Source organism: Peromyscus californicus, unplaced genomic scaffold, assembly GCF_007827085.1.
Source record: "Peromyscus californicus insignis strain IS unplaced genomic scaffold, ASM782708v3 Scaffold_20__1_contigs__length_68692818, whole genome shotgun sequence".
In the NCBI taxonomy this organism is placed as follows: domain Eukaryota; kingdom Metazoa; phylum Chordata; class Mammalia; order Rodentia; family Cricetidae; genus Peromyscus; species Peromyscus californicus.
This window is the reverse complement of record NW_026294503.1, coordinates 31,967,718-31,991,987: the sequence shown is the minus strand read 5'-3', so window position 1 is coordinate 31,991,987 and position 24,270 is coordinate 31,967,718. Positions and strand designations below refer to the sequence as shown.

Here is a 24,270-nt window from a genome sequence, read left to right as displayed (position 1 = left end):
GAGGATTTGAAGATTTCATAATGTTTTCTTCAAAGAACAAATTGCCTGATGACCCAAGAACATGGTTGATTCTAGATGCTGTTTGCAGATAACAAATAATTCCTTGCACAGTTGACTTACAGAGCATCCTATGCATAAGCTCTGGTGTTGGCTTTCTCCTGCTCAAGATCTCAGGATTGGCGCCCCTTTCTTTCCCTTCTCTCTCCTCCTTTATCAAGAGGCAGATTAAATATTCAGAAATCCTTCAGAGCACAGCCACATTTTAAGGTAGCTAACTTGGATATTAGTGACAGCACATCATAATTTCATTTGTGTAGTTTACGATATCACATCCTGGGCACACCACCATCTGCTCAGCGTCGGGGTAACCCACTTACTGTTTTAGTCACCATGACACTAGGAGCAGGTACCTCCTCACAGATGCCCCGGATCTGGTTTTCTGGAGCCAGAGTTGTGCCAGAGGAGCTGGCAAGCCAAGGGCTTCTTTGTCAACTTGTCACTGGGGTTTAAGCTCATTTCTTTCTGTTGTCTCCTTGGACATCTGTTGTGAAATATTACCCAAGAAGACTTAGGTCCTGAGTTGTGTCCTAATGGGAAACGACTGAGATCCCAATTATGCATCTCTATTCCTTTTCCTCAAAACCCAGCCCCTGCTTTACACTTAATTTCATCCTACATGGATCAGTTACAGATGCTTTTCCTCTTGGTGATGCCAGTTAAATGAACTGGCTAAACAAACAAGCAAACACAGCAGAGCTGACTTCCCTCAATGATGGACTGAAGGAACTAAGGCGAAATGAACGTTTCCCTCCTCAACTTGCTTCGGCTCCAGTGTTTTTTCACCGCAACAGACAAGCAGCCTAGAACACAGCCTTCCCTGCTGCTCCTTCACAGGGTGGGCACACTTGCAGGGTCCTTACTAAAGTCTCTTTCCGTTGGCTTTGCAGCTGTCTTGTGAGAAAACTCAGATCCCATCGTACGTGATGAGGTCTTCCATTGCACCTCAGAAAGACTGTTTGCTCTGAATGTGTTCTTTCAAGAGCAAGCTGGGTCATTGGTTGGGGCAATGTGCTTTCCTCTTCATCCTTGCGCTGCTTTATGAATGAATAAGTATGAGTGACTGGACACACGGACATGGCTCCAGGTGTCCCCTTGTTGAAGAAGACCACTCTTCCTGTTGACTGCGTATGGCTGATGCTGTCTTTTCTTTCTCCTCCCTTCTTGTCCAGCGCTCTACAAGAATCCTATGAGACGGTCTATGGTCCCACTGCGTTTTCCTGCTAGGGCATTCAAAACTATCGTAGTAATGACAACTTGGATCATACTCAAGCCATCTGTGGGTTGATACTGCCCACTTGCTCCCTTCAAGGAGCCCTGACTTATTGACATTAGGGGCAACAGCTCCTAACACTTCTTTGGTGGTTTCTCTGCTCCGAGTACACACTCTGGATGGTTTTCTTGAAGTGTGTTTAGGAACCCACCCAGACTCTCAGCTTGAGTCTCCTGATGATTTACTCCGTAGTCTCCAGTAAGTCTCATTTTTCTATATATCCTCAGTTTCTACTTTTGGAAAATAGACAAAGTGTCCTCTGTCTTCTTGATGGTTATGGGGTTGGAGGAAGCAGTGGGGATGGCTCTCTGGCCCATGCTGATGTGGGTACTAGGTTGTGTCTGCAGAAGGCCACTGGAAGAAAACTCAGTGATTGCTGGAGCCCAGTTGTCCTCTCTTATTCTCTCCTTTGTGAATTCCTTCTAGACGTTTTCTTTCCAATGACTTTCCTCCCTGAAGTTATGATATGATGGGCACCCTGTATCTGTCTTTATGAATAATGTCTCTGGGGCTTGAGAGATAAAAAGAGACTTTTCTTCCCTTTCTCCACCCTTCAAGAATCACCGTTTACTTCCTGGAGCTCATAGTGTCCCTGTGGGGAAGCGAATCCAAGGACAATTGGAGAAAGGAGTATGAGGGTTTGAATATGAAGTGTCCCCAATAGGCTCATGCATTGACTTCGTCCCCAGCTAGTGATGCTATTTTGGGAGGCAGTGGGAGCTTTAAGTTGGGGTTCTACTGAAGGAAGTAGGTCACTGGCAGTGAGACTTTCAGCTTTCAACTCTTGTCTTGCCATCTCCTCTTATCTCTCTTTTCTTCCTGACTTGACACCAGGTCCTCAGTCTTGCTATCATGATGTTCTGTCTCACCTCTGGCCCAAAGTTCCAGGTGACTGTGGCCACCTGCCCCCCCCCCCCCCAACATCTGAAATCACAAGTCAAATCGTTCCTTCTTTTGAATTGTCATGGGGATGAGTCACATGCTCAAAGTCTGACAAATATAATGAGTACAACTGGGGAAACGGTGAAATCAGGTAGGAAGGCAGAAAAAAGGTGTATGCCATCAAGCACATTACCCCTGGGCTTGCTTAGGCTCAGTCTCTTGCTAACTTGGGGAGGCTGTGTGCATCAGACCAGGAGGACCCTTGAGCTCCACCCAGCTTAGGGCTGAGGTCGGGGTCTGTGAAATCCCTTGGTCAGAAATGCTTAGCAGATGTCCATGGTGTTTGCAAGTTGCTAGAAAGGATGTGGTAGGCTGCTCTGTGCTTGGCTCATAAAGGAAGATTGTTGTCTCATGATTCCTTCACAGAGAGAGCTGATTTCTCAGTGGTTCTTGAGTAAAGGAAGTTTGGAGGCCTGAGGACCATGGTTGTTCTATGGTGGTTCTTTTTCCTTCATTAATTTTTCATTTAGTATCATCATTCATGAGAAAAAAAAAGGGTCTGAATTAAAAGTATCTTCAAACATGTGGGTTTGCTGCCAGGTGTCTCAGGGTAGCCAAAGCTCTTCCCAAAGGCCATGGCAAGTAGTTCTCAAACAACCATGAAGCCTGACCCCTGCCTGCCTTCTCTGGGATAAGAAGCCGTCCCCTTGCTGGGTTTTGTGATGTCCATGCATGGCTACTTCTCATCAGATGAAGCAAGAGAAACGTTTGAACAAGCACAAGCTGCTCTGATTCTGAGTGGCTTTGTGATACTTTGAGAGAGTGAAACGTCTTACTAATTTATAACATGAAATGCATTAGTGGCTTCCGATTGTGTCTACACATCCTTCTTGAGAAGATAACAGGATCCTGGGTGTGAATTGAGGGGCTGGCACTTCTGCCTCTTGCCTAAACTCTGGCCCTGAGGTAACCACAGTCCCCTTCGTAGTTGAGGGTTGCTAAAGGAAACATTGAATTTCTTCTTGATTTCTTCTTTGGTATTAAGAATACCTTCTTTGGCTGAGAAGGAAATTCATGGGAAAATCATAAACCATTGAGTTTGCTCATCAGGCTTGGAACTAGGCTAGCTGGCCACTCAGTGCTGATCGCTGGCTTCATCAATGATCTATAGCTGACCATGACTGTCTTGGCATTTCCAACCGAAGTTTGGCTTAGCCTCGTGAAAGGAAGGGAGTTAAAACTGACATTAGAGGATGTGGAGTTTTATGGCTAGAGCCGTGTGAAAACTTAGTTGAACTGTTTGAAGAGGAAGAAGATGTGGGTTTTAGCTGTTTATATCCTGCACACTAGAAACCTTGTATTTTCCACCTCTCAGACCCTAATGCAGCACACAGCACACCATATCCTCGGCCCTGCTGCATACACAGACACAGTGCCAGTCTCAAGGGGTGTGCAGAGCCAGTTTCAGAGCAGACATGGCATAGATAAATATTGGCTTTGAATTCTGGCTGTGCGGTATATTAGTCCAATATCACTGAATAAACCACTAACTAACCTAAAGCAGATTCCTAACCTACACACTATGGGCTTGTGAGTTCAAAGCTTTGGGTGGACTTAGTAAGTTAAGTATTCAATGAATGGCCATCATTTTCCTTTTCTTGCCAGAATCTGCTTAGGCAAGAATAATTTTGGTGAAGAAAAGCACTGGTGAAGTCAACATTGTTTCTACTTTAAGGGTTATTTTTGGTGTCGGATACATTTCTGTTAGACAATACAGATTTGAATTTTCCTCCACTGAGGCAAAGGAAAGAATTTATATTGAGGAGGAAAGAAAGGTGAGCAAGGATTCTACTGTTGGTTCATGTTGTCTAAGCAAGCAGAGGTACTTGAAAGAAACACTTGTCCTAACCATACAACCTTCAGGTGGCCCAGGACTACTGAGTTAATTGTACTTTATTCATTTATTTCGTGTGTGTGTGTGTGTGTGTGTGTGTGTGTGTGTGTGTGTGTGTGTGTGTATACCTGTGCACACACATGTACAACAGTGCACATACGGAGGCCAGAGGACAACTTGCAAGACCCAGTTCTCTCTTTGCACTGTGTGGGTCCTGATGCCTGAACTCAAGCCATCAAGTAACGGAACATTACTCACTGAGCCTTCTTCCTGGCTCCTGGGCCTAAGTTTATACAACTATATTAACTTACAGACACACTGTATACTGTGCCTTAAGAAGTGGAAGAGGCCAGGCGGTGGTGGCGCACGCCTTTAATGCCAGCACTCAGGAGGCAGAGCCAGGCGGATCTCTGTGAGTTCGAGGCCAGCCTGGGCTACCAAGTGAATTCCAGGAAAGGCGCAAAGCTACACAGAGAAACCCTGTCTCGAAAAACCAAAAAAAAAAAAAAAAAAAAAAAAAAGAAGTGGAAGAGGTGTCTACAAGGTTCTAGCTTCACTTGAGTGATTAATTGGGGATTTTCCCTGAGCAAATGGCAGTGATTTAATCCCATTTAAAAAATGGATTGGGGGCTGAGGAGAGGGCTCAGTGGGTAACAGCACTTGCAGCGCCAACATGAGAGATCAAGGTAGGATCCCCAGAACCCATGTAAAGCCAGACATGGTGCGCTTGTCTGTAGTTCCGAGATGGGAGGAGACAAGAGATTCCCAGAAGCTTGCTGGCCAGCTCGCCTGGCATATACAGTGGTGACAAGAGACTCAAACAAGGTGGAAGTTGAGGACCAACACTAAGATTGTCTTCTGACTTACACACACACACACACACACACACACACACACACACACACACACACGCGCGCGCGCACGCACGCACACACACACTGTGGCATGTGTGTACACACACTCTCACATATCCTTCTCATTGAAATACACACAGATTTTTCTTTGAGTTAAATAGAAAACAAAACAATTCTTGTACAACACTTATTTGCCTTTTTGCTTTGGCTGCCAGGATTGTGGGTCAGTTTTGATTCGACTGGAGTAAAGACCTTGTAGATTTTTACTTCTAGTCTCCTTCTTCCTCTAGATGTTTTTCTCATATGTTTTCATGGACCGCTCTTCCGATTCCAGATGCTTTTTGATGCTTGCTCTTTCCTTTAGTATTCACCATTGTGGTTTATGTATTTTCCCCACGTACCTTAGTCCTCTGCAGGAACAGGCTGCTCTGTATGAACACAGAGCCTGGCACATAATAGGAGCTCAGTTAATACTAAATATTATCTTCCAAATTACAGCTATTCCACACAGTAAAAATCTGATGAAGGCTTAAGGTTATGTCTTATGTCTTCTCCAGATACTAAAACTGTGTGATTTGAGCTAGGTGCATATTGTATGTGATCATGGTGTATGTGTAGGCAGGGGTGGGTGGATGTGGGGAGGAGGTGGAAAAGAGGGAGGGAGAGAGAAAACTTCAATTTCCAGGTTATAACCATAATAGGACTTCCCCTGATCCCTACCACACCACCTTTAAAAAATTGATCTGCTCTACCCTGGTTGCTAGGAAAGCCATTTAAAACACTGATATTTAATCCCTATAACAGTGTGATCAGACATTTAGGAATGGCCCCTGTTTTATCAAGGAGGACAGTAAAGACCAGAAAAATTGTCTGTCTTTCTCGGGATTTGGCTTCAGACATTTTGAATTCAGGGGCAGTCCTGGTGTCTATACCAGGCTTTTTCTTTGGGCTGCCACCCAGCTTCCAAATCATGACACAGAGACTTAGTTTTGAATGCTTGGCCTAGCTTAGGCTCATTTCTGGCTACCTTTTTTTTTTTTTTTAACTTAAATTAACTTGTTTCTCTTTATCTACCTTTTGCCTCATGGCTTTTTACTTCCCTTTCTGTATAACTTACTTTCACTGCTTCTGGTGTCTGGCTGGGTAGTGGATGCCTGATTTCTAGCCCTGTGCATCTCCCTAATTCTCTCTTCCTTCTTCTCTTGTTCCTTCCTCAAGCCTAGATTTCTCCTATTTATTCTCTCTGCCTGCCAACCCCGCCTATCATTTTCTCTGCCTAGCTATTGGCCCTTCAGCTTTTTATTAGACCAATCACTTGCCTTAGGCAGGCAAGGTGAAACAAATGCAACACATCTTTACATAATTAAACAAATGCAGCATGAACAAAAGTAACACACCTTTACACAGTTAAAGTCATATTCTGCAGCAAAACCAAATCTTTGCCTGGTTAAAATAATATTCCACAACAGGGGCCAGAGGATCTGAGCTTCCATCCCGATGGCTCTCTCAGCTCCTATCTCCTCTTACTCAGTGCCTGCTGACTTTGACAGTTGTTTTATAGTTGAAACATAATGTCATAGATGTCACCATTTAAATGTGCAATCCAGTGGTTCTTAGTATATCTCCAAGGTCAATGCCAGTTGGGTCAAAACTAGCATGATGCTATTAGAGTCAACCATCAGGATTTTCTACCTTGCTCATTAGCAAAGGAGCAGCTGCAGAAATTAATGGGGAATAGACACTGTAGAGAGAATTAAAAGCTAAGACCCTAGTGGGAGAAGTATTTACAAGACACATAACTGATCATAGAAGTCATAGAAGTCTCAATCAAGCTAGGAATGGTTAAATTCAACAAGAAGAAACAAATTTTATTGGGAGAAATATTTGAGAAACAGATCTGGTGTGGACTTAAATGCACAAAATCACCAACAAGCCCCAAACTCTTAAAAGTCTGCAATAAGAAACAGCTATTAAAAACAGATAAAACACATAAACCAGACACCTTACTACAGATAATATCCAGGTTGCAGACATGCATATGAAATGATGCCCAATGTGATTTCATTGGGGATTGTAAATTAAAGCAACAGTGAAAGGTTAGGATGGGTGTGGCTAAGAGCCACAATGACAAATGTAAGTGTTGACAAAGATGGGAATACTAAGTTCTTGATGGTGGGAATGAAAACTGACAGACATCATGAAAGAGAGTTTCCTCCAGAGCTGAGGATAAACTCACCATAGTAGTTTCTCTCCTGTATGTTTCCTCATTTGAAGTTTTATATCTAAACCAAATCTTCCCTGAAAACTTGTATAGATGTTTTATTCATAATTAACAAAAATGTTGTACCCAGGATTTCCTTTCATCAGCACCATGAACTGTTTTATACAGAGGTAGAAATAAGTGAGCTGTGAAGCCACAGAGAAACCTAGGATGCATTGCATATTGTTAAGTGACAAAGGCTAGTCTGGAAAGGTGACATGTTGTGTGATTTCTGTCATATGACACTTTTGATAAACCAAAGCTATGGATGTGATAAAAGACTAATGATTGCCAGGAGTTTGAGGGGATGGGATGAGGTTGAATGAATGAAGTACAGATGATTCTTCTGGTGGTGAAGCGATTATATATAGTAATGCAATGTTGAGTATGTGACTCCCTGCGTTTGTATAAGTCCATAGACCTGTCACTTGCAAAGAGTAGCAGTTAAGTGAAAGATTAAAATGATGGAGCTGATCTCACTGTCACACTCTTGGAGAAAGAGTTTCTGGAAAATCAAGAGGAGTCTAGAATATCTGGGTTGCAATGGAGTAGAATTGAAGATATGCATAACATGCATATAAACTTGTTTCAAGTTTAGTATTAGTACAGGTGGTTCTGTATAAACGTTTTAAGTACATGTGTATACATGGGCAAGATACACTTCCTTGTGCTTTGAGAAAGCCTGACTGATCAAATGCTTGGAAACGGAGTCTTTGGAGCACCTAGGTCTTGAAGTCTAATACTGTTGTGCAAGAGAAGGCAATGGATTCTATGCCTGGTTTATAAGACATACACAGGACATATGCAAGACTGGCCTCAGGCATCCTGCGTTGCCAGAGAGTAAAAAAGTGCTCTTAAAAAAATCCCACATTGTTGGTAATGTACCAGAGGCACTCTGTGGCCAAGTGAAACAAAGCTCCCATGTTCAAAAGCTGGAAGATTTTGAGAAACGAAAGGAGTTGGTATTGGAGTCTAACCGCAGGATAAAATAAATATCTATGAATCCATATAACATGAGAGCGTGACCACAGGATAAAGATCAGTGTCCACAGGTGTGTGCTGTCATAAATAAGTGAGCAAATGGATGGACAGGAGGAGGAGAAGCAGGTCTTCTCAGAGGAATTCTGTTTGTTTCTGTGGCTCCTTTGTCCCCAGGAGAAGTAGAATGCAGATGGTACATGGTGCCTTCCTTCCAGAGAGTAGATTTGTGAGGGAGGGCATTAAACAAAGGAGTGGAGGCCAGGCATGGTGGCCCAGGCCTTTAATCCCAGTACTCAGGAGGTAGAGGCAGGTGGATCTCTGTGAGTTTGAGGCCAGCCTGGTCTATAAAATGGAGTTCTAGGACAGCCAGAACTGTTACACAGAGAAACTGTGTCTTGAAAAAAAAAACAACAACAACAAAAGCAAAAACAAAAAAAAAAAAATGAAGAGAATAAGCTTCACCCCCATCCATGTGATCCAGCATAGACTTACCTGTGGCCAATCATGTTCCATCATGTCAAGTCACACAAAAATGAGAGTTTGCTCAGATTTTTCTTCTCAAAGCCTACAACCCCAGTTTAACCTCTGAAAGTGGGTAGAAAAACCCCAAAAGAGACATGCTCCACCCATGCTCACAAAACTGTCATGGTTGCCTAAACAAGAAAAGACAGAGACAGTCATAGAGAGCCAAGAACTGCCTCTAGGAATGAGACAATTGAATGATATGTGATGTTCTGGATGGGATATTGGGAGAAAGAGAAGGTAATGAAGAAAACATAGTCATTTGAGTAAAATATGAATACTAGTTAATAATTATACATTAATATTAATATCCATCAATTGTAACAACATGACTGTCAGTAATAAGGACAGCTGAGTGCAGGTCACATGGGTGTTCTCTATACTATGTGTTATAATACAGGCCTCCTCTTTCAGGTCAGATCTCACATCTGGAAGGGCTCCATGTCTCCTTATAGCTGTCTCTACTGTGGTCTATGGCGATCCCTATGGTCTTAAGTAATACCCTGCTCCTCCGTGCTCTTTGACTCACACCACGATGCTCTACTAAATCACATGGTGTAAAACTTCACACCAATGCTAAAAAGTTCTAAGAAAGTAAGATCTTTCCTTTGTTCTGGGGCTTGGTCTGAAGACTCCTTAAGGGAGCTACTTGGAAGGTTGCCCTGAAGGCTATTCTCTGAAGAGGGTCTTATCTGGCCTCTTCTTGCCATCCCTCTTCATGGCAATGATCTCTCCTATCTTTCTTTTTCTTATTCTCATTTTTAATGAAGCTCCTCTCTGGGCCTTGAAGGTATGGTGCATGTGAAGGGAATCAGAACGGTGGTATATGTGGGAGGCTGAAGGTTGACCATACATGGTAGTTTTGCAGTCTTTTGTTACTTCAAGAAAGTCTGAATTGTGTTTTGAACTGTGAACAATTGGCTCAGGAGAAAATCCCCACAGACATAATTTAAAGAGCTGGAGGAGAAGGATGGGAGATACCTTAGTTGGCAAAATGAGAACCTGAGTGCAATCCCCAGAACTCATGGGAACCAATGCTGTTCTGGGCTGGGGAGCTAGCTCATTGGATAAAGTACTTGCAAACATGAGGACCAGAATTCTGCTCCTGAGAACCCATGTTAAAGCCAGTAGAAGACTACATGTCATCCCATACTATGGGAGGCAGAGTCATGGAATGCCTGGAATAAGTGGACTAGCCAGGCGAGACAAAAAAGTGAGTGCTGGGTTTACTGAGAGACCCCTCCTCAATGCATAAGCTGGACAATGATTGAGGAAGATACAGGATATCAATGTTGGGTCACACATGCACATGCTTACATGGGAAATTGCACTTCCACACACATGTGAACATACACATGAACATAGGTATACGCACTCATACTTACACTCCCATACATGTGTACATGAATATACATACACGTGTACACTACCTGCATTAGTCACTGTTCTATTGCTATGAAGAGACATCATGACCAAAGCAATTCTTATAAAAGACAGCATTTAACTGGGGGCTCACATACAGTTTCAGAAGTTTAGTTCACTATCATGGTGGGGAGCATAGCAGCAGTCAGAGGGAGAGAGAGAGAGACTGGGTCTGGCATGGGCTTTTAAAACTTCAAAGTCCACCCCCAGTGACATACTTTCTCCAAGAAGGCCACACCTACTCCAGCAAGGCCACACCTCCTAATCCTTCTCAAATAGTGCTACTCCCTGGTGACTAAGCATTCAAATATATTAGCTTATGGGGGCCATTCTTATTCAAACCACCACCCTTATCCCTAGACAAGAAAAAACCAAAACACAAAGCTGCGCAAGGTAGTATATACTTGCAACTCTAACACTGGGAAGGCAGAGACAAGAGACTCCCTGGGACTTGCTTATCTATTTAGAGTGTTTCAGACCACTGAGAGAACCTGTTTCAGAATAAGGGCCCGAGGAACAACCTCCAAAGTTGTTGTATTTCACACACACACACACACACACACACACACACACTCATGTGGAAAGTTGAAGGAAATGGATATCCAACACAGACCACAGGCAGGAGCACATATGCGTTCATAGTGTGCATGTTTAAACACACCTCAGTCCCCAGGCCCCAGTGTTTGGAGCATTAATTAGTGTCACTGCATGAAACAAATCAAGCTGGGGACCTTGCTGCTTCCATCTGGAAAAGGGAAAAGCTCATCCAGAAGTGCTGCTGCTGTTACCGGTGCATGGGCAGGACTCGGCCCCTCCCAGGGTGGGGAACTGTCTGCTCCAGGAGCCAGTGCCCTTTTACTTGGTGGGAGGCAGCAAGGGTGAGATTGCAAACATGAGGAATATTTCAGAAGAGAAGGCTTACTGTGGAGCCTGGGCTAGAGATGGGGAATAGAAGGCAGTGGACAGACAGAAGGGATTTGTTGTGTCTAGCTGTGTGACCATAGGTGAGTTGTTTCAGTTCTCTGAATTTTAGTTTCGTCATCAGTACAATGGGGAAATTAGTATTATCCAAATACAGGATGGCTGTGGAGACGATGCCAGTTAATAAAAGGAAAATGTGTGTCACCATTCCCCCTCCTCTGTGATGGTATAAGGGCCTGAAGGTCCCAGGACTCAAGCAGAGATCAGAGAGGGTCATCTGGGTAGAAGCCTAGCCCCACTTTTTCCATATTGCATTTTTAAACTGGAATAAAATATATAAACTAAAATATGACATTTAGCCTTGTCTATATGTGGAGTTCATTGATGCTGTGATGGTTAAAATCAGCTAGACTGTGATCTGGGCATATCTGTGAAGAATTATCTTGATTGGATGAGCTGGTATGGGAAGACTCACCTTAGCTGTGAGCAGTACCATCCTGCAGGCTATTGTTTTAGAATGAAAAGGAGAAAGCAAGTTGAGCCCTGGCATCCCTGACCCCCGACTCTGCTTCTTGACTGTGGGTGCCATGTGACCAGCTGATGCATGCTCCTACCACTGTCTTACCCACCATGATGGGTTATACCCTTGAACTGAGAGCTAAAAAAACCTTTTTCTTCCTAAGTTGATGCATTTTATCCCAGAAGAAAAAATTAAGACAGATCCCAAGAATACATTACCATGGAGCTCTCACCACTGTAGTTGGAAGTTTTCCTGTGTCCCACCCAGTCTGCAGCCTCTCAGACCCAAGTAAACACACAGAGGCTTATATTAGTTAAAACTGCTCAGCCATTAGCTCAGGCTAACTACTGACTAGCTGTTACCCTTAAACTCAGTCCATTTCTGTGAATCTATGTCACTATGTGTTCCATGGCTTTACCTGTGTGCCATTACATGCTGCTCCCTGGACGAGGGGGAGGCAGTGGGGGGGGTGGCATCTCCTCACTCAGCCCTCCTCTTCCCAGAATTCTCCTTGTCTGCTTATCTCGCCTACTGGCCAATCAGCATTTTATTTATAAACCAATCAGAGCAACACATATTCACAGCATACAGAACATCCCACTGCACGCCACCATCCACACATGGGAACCTTGTGATCTTAATCTTGCAAAAATCAGACTCCATGCACTAAACAGTGATCCTCATTGTCACCTCATCTCAGTCTCTAGTCCCCACCATTCTCCTTTTTTTGTCTCTGTGCTTTTGAATACTGTAAGCACTGCATATGTCAGTCAACTTTCATTATTGATGGGCTCAAACACCGGATAAAACGTGACTTAAGGAGAGAAGGTTTATATTGAGTTGCAGTGTAAGGAGGTATAGCCATTTGCTTGGGGAAGGCATGGTATCAGGAGTGTGAGGTGGCTGGTCAAATTGCATCTGAAGTCAGAAAGCAGAGACTAGACAGGAAGTTGAGTGGGCTAAGCCTCACAGGCTGTCAAGGTGACTCACTTCCTCCAACTGTGCCCCACCTTGAGGCCCACTCTCAGCTGAGGACCAAGTGTTCAAACTCATGCACCTTTGGAGGACATTTCACATGGAGGCCACGACAGTATATGAGTGCCCTTATATGGTGTTTATGCCTTTGTGAATGGCTTAACATAGTGCTCTCAAATGAATTCAATTTGCTGTGAAGCCTATCAAAATGCCTCTTCTTGTGCCTTTGTAACAGTTCACGTTGCTCCATTACTAGACTGGCCTCCATGAATTTTATCCCTGTGAACATGGGTGCACAAGCCACACTAATGTTTTTCACCAAACCCAGCCCCTCTCTTGAGACTTTCTGGCTCCTTAAGTCTGTTTCACTTGCTGCTTCATGTAGGTGGTGGGCAGAAAGAAGGGTTGAGTGGGGTAGTGGGGGGACAACCACTTGCTGGCTGAGGACATACTGTTGCATAGCTCCCACTGTCATCCATAGTGAGTAACTTTTGACAGGCTCTTCATTCCTCAGGGTCTGTACTGCTCACCTGCAAGATGGAGATCTCTTGCTCCCTGTATGTAGGATGCTTCCAGAGTAAAATGAGTTCATTGTGAAGAATCAGTGTCAGTATTGACACACAATACATCCTATAACATGGGAACTTCTATTAAAACACAACCCCCCAGATTCCTTATATAGAATTTAATCTCACTGCAGCCCCAGCCAGCTTTGGAAATCGATAGACAGAAACATGGGAAGGTTGAGTGATTTGTCTGGGGGCACAAAGATGGTAGGCTGTGGAGCTGGGACAGAGCCCTAATGGACCCAAGAACAGATGTCACTTCTCTCCCTTGTCCTCTTCTGGTCTGTCATGAACATACCAACCAGATCCTTGTTCCTTCACAGGCAGTCTAACCATGAGGTCCCTGCTGAATAAACACTGTAGACTACTCCTATTGGCCTTGTACCACCCTCCACAAGTTCTAAACAAAACCCTGGCTCTAAGCACAGTGCTGGAAGCCACTCTTGGAAGCCTGAGTGTGATTGGCTTCTGTAAGCATCCTACAGATTGACTCAGGAGCCAGCGTGGCAGCTTGAGAAGAAGCTGCTGTTAACCTTGAGGAGCTAGATGTGTTCCAGGGTTAACAGACAGCACTGAAGTCTTCCAGTGTGGGTCTAATCAAACTCATACTGGAAAGAAAAGTACTGCTGCTGTACAAAGGATGAGTGGGAAAGAGCCAGAGTCAGAATGCTGTAAGAGAGGAGGGAGGCTATGGGCATTGTGCGCCTGTAACAATAGAAAGGACTGCCTGAAGCCAGTGGGCACATCACAGCCCAGCCATCTGTCCAACCTGAATCTTCCTGTCTCTGGGATCTGAACTGCTCTGATGTCCCTTTCACACACATGGGGATCCACAAATAGCTTCAGAGGCCTATGGCTCCTTTTTCTTGTTCCTCTTCAAGCCTGCTAACTTCCCCCAACTATATCCGGTGAAGGCTACTGTCAATTCTTACCTGCCTGCTTACTGACATCTTTGTGTGGATGGATGGTTCTCTCCTGCCTGTCAGTTCCTGAATAACCACTCAGAGGCTTAATATTTATTATAAATGCTCAGCCAGTAGCTCAGGCTTATTACTAACTAGCTTTTACACCATAATTTTTTTATTTTTATTATTTTTTTTATTGTTTTGCTTTTTTGAGACAGGGTTTCTCTGTGTAGCTTTGAAGCCTGTCCTGGAACTCACTCTGTAGACCAGGCTGGCCTCAAACTCACAGAGATCCACCTGCTTCTGAGTCCCGAGTGCTGGGATGAAAGGTGTGTGCCACCACCGCCCAGCAAATTAACCCATAATTCTTATCTATGTTTAGCCACGTGGCTTGGTACCTTTTCTCAGTATGACAGCTACCAGCCTGTCAGCTTTTTATTAACCGATGAGGGCAACACGTACTTGCAGCATACCAAAGGACCATCCCACTGCATCTTTGGGTAAAGATGTCAACCAACTTGTATACTTAACAACCTTCTACACACATCAGACTGACTGGATGCTGCCGGCAGAAAGGTGGTCTTGAAGACTGGGTGGAGAAGTGACATACCAGAGAACATTGCCCCCGCCCCCCAACTTCAGGCTGTCAGGTGGCTCCTCATCCTTCCCACCAGTGGTTACGTGATTTTCTGTTGGGAACGTTCTCTCGTACTTTCCTCCATGTTGGGCCAGGATCACTTCCTGGCTGTACTGAAGAGATGGACCCTGTTTGTAATCAGCCTTCACCCTGCCTTCCTCTGCCACAGGGATGGCACAGTGGAGAGCATGAGGCCCCTTTGGAGCCGTTGGAGGAGAAAATACAGACAAGGCACTTTCATCCTGGAGGGATCTCTCACCTAGAGGTGAGAGAAAGGTCAAGACAGGGGCCGAAGGAGGTGTTTTTGGGGGACGAGCAGGAATATCCAAGGGCTCTTGGCTGGAGATACGGGGAGGCCACTGTGGATTGGGAGAAGGGACTGCACAGAGCTGCATGAGCTGCGTAGACCACAGAGGACATTGCCTGAAACCTCCTGGATCTGCATCTGCAAGTGGTATGGTCATATGTGTGTTTTGTAAGAATGCCTTTCTACAGACTGGATAGAAGAGGGAAGGGGCTGAGGAAGATGTGCATGTGGTCATTGTACAAGGCAACTCCAAGATGGCAGCAGGCATTTGGAGGCTGTTTTTGAAAACTCTAGCCTTGTTCCTGTGCTGCCGTAACCCACCAAGTCTCTGCAGAAGCCCCACTATGCATTTCATGATTCCCACAAGTGTAAGTGAGGAAAATGCTCAGACAGGCCAACTTTTACCCAGAACCACTCAGCCAGAATAGCAGACCCTAAAGCCTGTGCTTCCCCCAGCCCCACTCTACTCTGTCTGTAGCCTGTAGGCGCCTTCAGGGCGGGGGGGGGCTGACATTTGTGTTCAAGATGATTCCCATCCTGCTCGCAGTAAACGCCAAGCTGGATGATGGAAGTGATTCAGCAAGAAGTAGGACTGGAGGGGAAAGAGCTGTGTAAAAACATTTGCAAGTGGATTAAAACGCGAGTCCACCAGCCCATGCCAGCAGACTGGGAAGTTGGGGGGATATTTTTAGACCATGAAATCCAAATGGCACAGAACGTGGGTTGGGAAGATAGAAAGGCAAAGAATAGCTTGCTAGCTGTGACCAGAGGCTGGCTTTCATGGGCTGTCTTCCTGGCTGTAAAATGCAGACTCTCCCAAGTGTGCACATGGATCCCTTCCTTTCCCTCCCCTCCTCCCTCCCCTCCTCCCTTTCTTTTCTCTTCCCTCCCTCCCTCCCTCTTCCATTTCTTCATTCCTCCTCTCCGCTTAGTCGTCCCTTTCCTCCTCCTCTCACCCCGACCTCCTCCTCAATTTTCCTTCTTTCACACTACAGTACAGCTCCTCGATTTGGAAAGTGCCTAGAGACCTGTATGAGGTTGATGTAGAATCCTCCTGACACTTCGGAGGCTGCTGACAAAAGCCCAGCCCAAATAGCTAAACCATCCCAGGGAGATCGTTGTTTCACGGACCCCAAAGGAGGCCAAGAGTGCGATGGAGTAACAGGCAGGCATGGCCTCATCTGGGAATCAGGGATATGCAGAATTAGGGCTGGAGAAGGGCATGGATGTCAGCTGATGGCTCTTCATCTCCCTGAAGGCTCCCCATACGGTGGGAAGTGTGGTCACCTGCAGCATCTGACTTTCTCCTGCATCCCTTGTGAGAGACACACCGTATCTCTTTGGTTCTCAGGCTGGAGACTCACTGACTTAACCGAGGTGGGGTTCCAACTCCTAGAACATCTTTGCACAGCTGTGTCGCTAAGGTGGGGTCACGAGGAGGCATGCCAGGTGCTGGAGAGCAGTGCGGAGCAGTTCTCAGGCAAGGGGTGGGAGGCTTGTCATTCACAGAAATGAGCTTGCACTAAGCATGGCTGTCACAGTCACCCCACCTGCGCCAGCTCTCCCGTTCTCCCAGTCAACCTAGGAGGATGCAGGTACCTGGCAAATGAAGAGAAATTAAAGCTGGGGGCTGGTGCATGGCAGACAGGTACTAGAGAGTCCTTCCTGGGTACTGCAGAGACTTTGCCACCAACCCCCTTTTCCTTCCCACCTTACAACTTAAACCAACCAAACAACAACAACAACAACAAAAAGTGTAGTGTTTATCAGAGGAACATGTGCCCATCATCCAAGCCCCAACATACAGGCAGATTTAAAGTAAAAATCCACAGCCCTTTCTCCTGGTCCCATCCCAGTTCCCTCCCCACAGGGAACTGCTGCGTTTTGCACCTTGTCCCTAAATCACGTCTCTGTGTGGCTGCCTCTTGATGAATCAATTTCAGGCATTTTCATTGCCTTTCTGTACTTTCTCGTCTCTTCATGGTTTATCTACTCTTTTCTCTCTGTACAAACTCACCCACAGGGTCCCCTTCGTGGGACATGGCTCCTTTTCCCCATTTTCTTTCTGCTTCTCCTTTTGGTGCATCCACTCACCGTGTTCTTCATCTTCTGCCACAGTGATCTCCCCCTGCCTCTGGTCCAGAGACTTGGGGCATCATTTTATGCTTCCTCTTTCTGTGAGTGTTTTCCAGCAGAAGTTAACTTTAGGTATTGCTGGTCAGGGCAGTTGTCTACCTTGCATTAAAGACAGGTGTTTTCATTGGCTTGCAGCTCATTGGGTAGGCCAGCAAGCCACAGAGCCTCCACCTCGCCAGTAAGCCTGCGTTGTTATTACAGTGCCTGACTTTGCCTCCACGGTTTCTGGTGACTAAACTCAGATCCTCGTGTTCATGCAACAAGTGCTTTTACCCACTGAGCCATCTCGATGGCCCAACAAGTATCTTTTTCTTTTTTTAACCTTTCAGATGACTCTGGGTGCCCTCTTGGCTCGTTGTGTTATAGTTACCTAAAGTCACAACTATTACTGGCGTTTGAACATCTTTTTTTACATGTGTTGCTTATGAGACCCTCAGCTCGCCCTGTGGCAGACAGTTTTGGGTCCTCTGAGGTTATCAGAGGTGAGCATTGAAAGAATTCTTAGGAGGACGCAGAGGTAAACAGTAAAGAGCAGGCACCCGGACGTGAGCTTGGTCACAGTCCAGCTTCATGAGCTCTTCTTCATCTCCCTCTATGCTCAGAAGTCCTGAAGAAGGTTTTGAACCCTGCCGTAGAGGAGGGAAGGGACAATGGGACCCTGCCTCACCCCCCCCCACCCCCCGAGGACTTTATAGAAATTAATGGTTGATCTGGAGACATTTTCTCCAGTGATATAGCTGTTGGGAAGGTGCCTGCTGTTCGGCAAAGACTCAAAGGCTTTTGTGAAGCCATGCCTAGTAAAACTCACCGAGCATACATACACGCCTGACGGGGGAAGGGGGCCTACTTTGGGAGAGGAAGGGCATTTGTAGGAATAGGAGAGGAACAGGAGAAAGTAATGGAGTATGTGGATATGTTAACAGTAAATTAGGTACATGTATGACTGTGTCATGTCGAAACTCAGTATTATACATAATACATGCTAAGGAAACATTAATACACAAGAAGACCGGTAAAGCATTTACCAGCTTAAAGAAATACATTGGTTGATTAATATCAAACAAACAAACAGAAAAAAAAACCTACACCAGTCAGAATGGGAAGTATTAGATATTTTCAGTGACTTCTGTGTTTTGACTTTGTAGGGTAGTGTGCAACCCTCTCCCCCTCACACACACACACACACACACACACACACACACACACACACACACACGCACACACACACTCATACCCCACTCACATGGCGTGAAACTCATGGCCCGCTACATCTCTTCTGCTTCTATTCATGTGCCTTTTGCAGCTCCTGTATAAAAATCCTCCAGTAGCCTCATCCTCTTGACGTCAGGATAATTTATGGGCTTCCAGATAGAGAACTCCTGTATTGTCGATACTGCACATACATCGCTTCTCTTGCAAAATAGCTTTCGGAGTTGCAGTAAATCCTCGGGAAATTACCCGGAGTTAACTATGGGTTGCTTAAGCGCCAGTCATTATGTGTTCCCTGGGAATTTCTGCTGACACAGTGGCTCAGCCTGGTTGCTTTGCCTGGCTTTAATCATACCCTCTGCTTTCCATTTCCAGGCCCAGAGAGGGGAGAGGGACTGCCTGAGAACACACAGCTTGCTAGTGGCAAAAGAGGCCCAAGTCTAGGCCTCCATTCAGCACCCCTGTTCTATTTCCAGGCAAAGTACCTCCCATTACGTGAATGTGTGGCATCATGTAATTGGCCAAGTAATTTTGCATAGTACTCCCCAAATTAGTGGTTAATTGGACCCTAATCTTATTGGCTGCAGATAAAAGATTGTCTTAGCAGGGGGATGGATGTGGAGAAGGGGACTACAGAATCCACTCTAGAACCCAGAGGAATAAACACCTGCTTTAAGGTCACTGCCTGAATTTCTGACTCCAAAGGTTAATAGTCACCTTGGCTGTCTCTTCTGGATCCTTGTCCTGGAGGAACCTCAGTGTTTGATAGACACAATGATGAAACACAGCTGACCTCTAAATGTCCGTGGAGCTCACAGCTCTTTGTCCAGCACTGTATAAGGTCCTGGGGTCACGAGCTCCGTCAGACAGAAATCTGGCTGGGAATGTTTTAGAATTTCCGAAAACCAGCTGAGTTCTGTCTTGGAAACCAAGCCTTGGATTTGGCAAGCCTTGAGGACCTTGTCTAACTTGAGACTGTTCTGTAATTCCTAAGAGTCAGGATCACCTCATCTGTAGAGGGGTGATCCCCAGGACTGAGTGTGATTCTGGGTGCGAGATAATTAGCTCTCAGCATGAGTGCCCTATATTTACTGATTTTGGCAGAAATGGTTTCACAAGCTTCTTCACGACTTGTGGCTGAAGGACCTCTATCGACTCCTTACAGAATGCCACTTTCTCTTGAGTCTTGGCTCCCTAGTTGGAATAATAAGACTGACTTTGGGGTTGGAGAGATAGCTTAGGGGTTAAGAGTACTGGCTGCTTTTCCAGAGGACCCCAGTTCCATTCCCACCAGCACCTACATGGCAGCTCACAACTGTCTGTAACTCCAGTTTCAGGGGATCTGGCATCCTCATACAGACATATATGCAGGCAAGATATCAATGCACATAATAGTTAAAAAAAAAAAAAAAGACCGACTGTTATACCTAATGGAGACTCCCATCAGAAGCAGGAGGCCTGACCCAGGTTGTAACACAAAAACACAGGCTCTGATTACCATATAGTTTCTACACAGAGCATAGAAACAGGTTAATGCCAGAGCCAGTGGTGGGGGCTGTATGAGCAGGGCTCGGGGGAGCACATGGACCAAATAAGAGGTGCCTGGGCTGAACCAAGGACCAGGACACTGGTGTGCCCAGCCACTTGTCCTATGTCTCCTGAGCATTCCTGTGGCCCCTCTGAGAAGGAGGCTGAAAAATGATAACACCTCCATGTTATTAACAGGGATGCACCCAGGCCAGCCTCCTTGGGTTTGAATCCAAGCTCCAGGACTTACCTGCTGGGACATTTTGGGCAATATTCCTGGAGCTTTTTGTACTTCCAGGGAGCTGATCTTATGCAAAGGTAGCACACATTGCCTCTCAGCTTGCGATAGGGATTGAATGACTTTGAATGTCTAAAGCTCAGCTGTGAAAATAGTAAAGTAAGCGAAAGAGAACCAATAGTTGGAGAAGAACCTGAAAGGGCTGCTGATGTCATCAGGTTCATGGTTGGGGCAGGACTCTAACCTGAACCCAAGACCTTTTGACCACGACCATATAAATCCATGCTGCCCCGCACCTTCCTGATGACTGCAAAATTCAGAAAATAAAATGCAGTGCGGCAAGAGTGCCCTCAGTACTTTGGCAGTGAGGGCATTGGCTTTCACAGGACTCCAGTAAGGCCGTGGACAAGCGAGATTGGGGAAACATGGCCAGTGGGATGCAGCCTGGGCGGTTCTGGGGGATCAAGTCTAGGCATAGCCCTTTTCTGCACAGTGAAAGCTTTGGCTCATCTTTGACATGTGGGTATGTCTGTTCTGGCCACTTTAAACCCCTTTGAGTCTTTGATTCTAATCAATGCTGTATTTCGGTTAAATCACTCTTAGTCTCCTAATCTACCCAATTAAAGAAGTAATTTATTATTATTATTATTATTATTATTATTATTATTATTATTATTATTTATTACTTATTGTCACTGACTGGGAGATTGTTTATCTGGTTTGATGTGTTCTGGGGAACAAAGCCAGAATGATGCCCCAGGGCCTGCCCCTAATTGCCTGTGCACGTGTGGGGGATAGGGTGATTCCCATCCTGGGGACAGACTTCGAGAGCAGCCAAGCTGACAGTGACCACCAGTCAAATGCCAGGCTCCCTGCTTCTCCCACTTGTATTTCCAAAGGTTATGCCCCAGTGGGTTTTAGCACAGCTCTGATGTATAATTCTAATTCCCTTGGAAATAGGGCTAATTAGAGCATTTGTCATTGCTCGCTGTGAGGATTATCAGCCCTGGATGAAGATTCCTGGCCTGAGCCATTTCAGCCTCCCAAGGTAGGAGCCCGTCTCTTGAGCTGAGCTGGGATGTTTTGCACAGAGAGGGTATAGGGTGGGGGAAGGGACTGAGTGTTCTCAGTTAAAAATACCTCAAATATTTCTTTTTTTCTAAATCTGGAGGAGAGGAAAAAAAAATAGTGCACATTCTGCTGTAACTTCAGGTTGCCTGGGATGAATATAATAAGTAGCAGGAAAGCGTTTGAAAGGGGAAATGCTTTCAGCACCATGGGGTGGGCCTGCTGCCCTGATACTTCTTTGGGATGGAGAATGCTTTGATTTCTTGGGGTCATCTAAAGGCTGGCAGTTCCTGTTGGGAACACACACATATCTGCCTCCTCAAACTGGGAGACACACAGGCTTCCAGGTAGCTAGTGCGGGACCTACCTGGAGCAGCCTGATTGAAATCATCCTTGGAGAAATTTGTTGTTGAGGTTGGAGCTTGGTAAAAGCAGCCATGGATGTTTGCCACAAATACACTTTAGCCCATCATGTGGCAGACTCTGTGTCAGGTACCAGGAGTCCTAGTGAGAACCCAAACCCACTAGCTCAGATGCTGCCATTTATACCCTGAGGATGAAGGCACATATTATTGCAGCAATCACAAAGTAAATGTTGTATCCCTCACACGATCAACACTCCAGAGGCTGGAAAGATGTCACAGTCAATAAAATTCTTGCTGTGCAATCATAAGAACCCACATTTAATACCTAGCGTCCATGTAAAAAAACTCAGGAATGGCAGTACGTGTGTGTAATCCCACGTTTGGGGAGGAGGGGACGGGAAGATCCCTGGGAATTTGCTGGCCAGCCAACCTAGCTTAAGCAGTGAGCCCCAGACCCCAGTGAGAGACCTTGCCTAAAAAAACAAAATGAATGGCTTGTGAGGAAGAACACTGGATGTTGACCTCGGCCTTCCAAATGCATGTGTACACACACTTGAATATACACCACACACACAGAAGAACACAAAGAAAGGAAAAGAAAAACAGCATCCCATGTAGACGATGTATATGTATACGAAGGCGTCACCTCCTTAGAAAGCACCATGGAACAGAGAAATGGAGGGTCTGCTGTGTCTCTGAGGTCCTAGGTGTTATGGTGCAAAAAGGGAGTTGGACACTGCCTTTGCTGTCTGACTTTTCCTTCATGTGCCATACTTGAGCTTTTCTTAAGTTGGTACCTCCTGAGAACTCCATCGACCTCGACTATGTACAACGGGGCTAACCAGAGCTGACTGTGGCTGGTTGTGCTGACCATGAGTGGTCACAGTAGGTGGGAGGGTCTGAAGACCACAGACCTGAGGGTGAGAAACACAGTCCTTAGATCTTACAGGCAGTGTAGACCCTGTTCTTTATCATCTTCAATAAACAGTCACCTTCATTTGAGGACATACAAGGCTTGGGCCATTTGATTCAGTCTGACCCCACTTTCCCATCTTATCCTCCATGTTTCAGAGATAAGAGTTGGGGCAAAGGATGAGGTGCCCCAGGTCTGTGGGTGGTGAATGGCAGAGGTGGGTCCAGATCCAGATTGGAAGCATTCAGACCAGATGCATTTTCTCCGGCTTCCTGCAGGTTCTCTTTTGAGGTGACACCGTGTAGAGGCTTGAGTGTCAGTGACAGTCACGTACATAGTTTCCCAATGTATCCAGAGCAGTGGCAGCCTTAAGCAACGTAGGCTGATTATCTTACGTGTCTGGAAGTCAAAATTCCAAAATGGGTCTCACTGGACAAAACAAAGTTTAGGTAAAGCTGTGTTCTGCCTCAGCATCTTGGAGAAGAACCCATTTACCTTGGTCCTTTCTGGCTTCTAGAAACTGCCCACAATCCTTGGCCCATGGCTCTTTTCTCTGTCTTTAGCATCATACGTCTTCAAATATCTCTTTGATTCCAGCTTCCTTTTCTGCCTCCTGCTTTTGTTTAAACAAAGCTAGCTATTTCATCTGGCCCACGTGGGTCATCCAGGATTGTCTATTTTGAGGTCACGTGATACACATCCTTTAGTTCTTTCACTGTAACAAAATACCCAAGGCTGGGCCATCTGTGAAGGAAAGAAATTGATTTGAGCTCACCGTTTGGAAGTTCAAAGCATATCACCACTAACCCCTGTTCCATTTCTGGTGAGAACCTTCTACGGTTTCAACCTGGTTGAGTGGGAGAGAAACACACATGTCTGAAAGAACCCACATGTTGAGAGAGGAAGGAAGCGAGATGCAAGGTTGGTAGCACCCGAGACCCACTCTTTCAGCAGCTACATTAATCCAGCCAAGAAGACAAGGTAGGTGGATCTTGGTTTGCTTTTGAACTGATCAGAGTTTGGTGGTTTCCTTTGTCATTCTGAGCCGCAGTTCTCCATCTTTAAAATGGATATAGAAACTCCGACTCATAACTATGCAGTGGACTTCAAAATGTACATGAAAATGAATTGACTTACCCAAGCCTTCTTTGTTCCGGCCACTCTTCGCCACTCATTCCTGGAGTGATGGTACTGGCAATGGCTAAGTTTTGACTCTGTAAGAAAGGTCCTAGGAACATGGAAAGTCTAAAGCTGGGTGGGAAAATAGGTGCAGAACTTGGTATAGAGTGTGGAGGTGCTAGGAAGTGTGATGGGCGCAGGCATTTGGGAAGGCCAGGATTACTGGAATTTTGAACAGAATAAGGTACAAAGAGAGCTGTGTTTAGCTTCCATCACAGCGTGGCTGATGGCTGACCTAGATAGACTACGTGGTGGCAGTGTTTGGCATCATTAAATAGAATCTTACATCTATCCAGGTTGTATCTCAGTCTGTCTCATGAAACTTCATAGGTGATCCAGAGCCTCTTCCTCAAAATACCACAAGTGTGGTCTAGATATTTTCTTAAGCCCTCGGAGTGATATGAAACATAATAGACAGTTTTACCTGATCCACACACGTATCCCTCATTCTCAGAGACACGTGGTCCATCACCAGTGGCTATGGAGCAAGGCCAATTTCTTCCTCTGAGCACCTTTGCTGGTAATTTCAAACTGAAAGATGATAGATAACGCTGGCAAGAAACTCTTCCTTAGATAAATAATGGAGGGTTTAACATAGATTGGGATTATTTCAGAGACCTTGAATCCCATCACTGTTCCCTCTTGTGTTTCGGAGTAGA

The 24,270-nt window shown here is 45.4% G+C and overlaps 1 protein-coding gene across 2 annotated transcripts in view; it reads left to right on the top strand.

Annotated features, from left to right (window-relative positions):
- Positions 1-24,270, top strand: part of Kcnq3 (potassium voltage-gated channel subfamily Q member 3) — a 307,126-nt gene that overhangs the window by 6,707 nt on the left and 276,149 nt on the right. The gene's annotated exons all lie outside the window — the stretch shown is intronic.